Consider the following 1,604-nt stretch of genomic DNA (forward strand, 5'->3'; position numbering starts at 1 on the left):
CTCACCTGTACTCCCCTCACCTGGACACTGCTCACCTGTACACCCCTCCACTGGGCACTGCTCACCTGGACACACCTCACTTGGACACTGCTCATCTGTTCACACCTTGCCTGGACACTGATCACCTGTACTCCCCACTACTGGGCACTGTTCACCTGGACACATCTCGCTTGGACACTGCTCACCTGTACACGCCTCACCTGGACACTGCTCGCTTGGACACACCTTGCCTGGACACTGCTCACCTTTTCACACCTCGCCTGGACACTGCTCACCTTTTCACACCTTGCCTGGTCACTGCTCATCTGTACTCCCCCCACCTGGACACTGCTCGCCTGGACACACCTTGCCTGGACATTGCTCACCTGTACTCCCCCTGCCTGGACACTGCTCGCTTGTATACACCTCGCCTGGAAACTGCTCTCCTGTACTCCCCCCTGTCTGGACACTGCACACCTGTACTCACCCAACCTGGGCATTGCTCACCTGTACTCCCCTCACCTGGGCACTGCTCACCTGTACACCCTTCACCTGGGCACTGCTCAATTGTGCTTCCCTTACCTGGACACTGTTCACCTTTACTCCCCTCACCTGGGCACTGCACACCTGTACACTCTCACGCTTGGGCACTCCTCACCTGTCCTCCCCCGGCCTGTGCACTTCTCACCTGTACTCCCCTCACCTGGACACTGCTCACCTGTACCTCCCTCGCCTGGGCCCTGCTCATTGTACTCACCTCGTCTGGGCACTGCTCACCTGTACATCCCCCGCCTGGACACTGCTCACCTAAAAACCTCTCACCCAGACACAGCTCACCTGTACACCCCTTGCCTGGTCACTGCTCACATGTACACCCCTCAGCTGAATTCTGCTCCCTTGTACACACCTCAGCTGGACACTGCTCACCTGTACTCCCCTCACCTGGACACAACTCACCTGTTTGTCCCTCTCCAAGACACTGCTCACCTGTACTCCCCTCACCCAGACACTGCTCACCTGTACTCCCCTCACCCGGGCACTGCTCACCTGTACACCCCTCGCCTGGGTGCTGTTCACCTCTTCACCCCTCAACTCAACACTGCTCACCTGTACTCCCCTCCCCTGGGCACTGCTCACCTGTACACCCTCACCTAGACACTGTTCACCTGTACATCCCCTGCCTGGTCACTGCTCACCTGTACTCCCCTCACCTGTACTCCCCTCACCTGGACACTGCTCGCCTGGACACACCTCGCCTGGACACTGCTCACCTGTACTCCACCCACCTGCACACTGCTCACCTGGACACTGCTCACCTGTACACCCCTCTACTGGGCACTGCTCACCTGGACACACCTCGCTTGGACACTGCTCATCTGTTCACACCTTGCCTGGACACTGATCACCTGTACTCCCCAGTACTGGGCACTGCTCACCTGGACACATCTCGCTTGGACACTGCTCACCTGTACACGCCTCACCTGGACACTGCTCGCTTGGACACACCTTGCCTGGACACTGCTCACCTTTTCACACCTCGCCTGGACACTGCTCACCTTTTCACACCTTGCCTGGTCACTGCTCATCTGTACTCCCCCCACCTGGACACTGCTCGCCTGGACACA

The sequence above is a fragment of the Chiloscyllium plagiosum genome, unplaced genomic scaffold, assembly GCF_004010195.1.
Source record: "Chiloscyllium plagiosum isolate BGI_BamShark_2017 unplaced genomic scaffold, ASM401019v2 scaf_2979, whole genome shotgun sequence".
Classification (NCBI taxonomy): Eukaryota; Metazoa; Chordata; class Chondrichthyes; order Orectolobiformes; family Hemiscylliidae; genus Chiloscyllium; species Chiloscyllium plagiosum.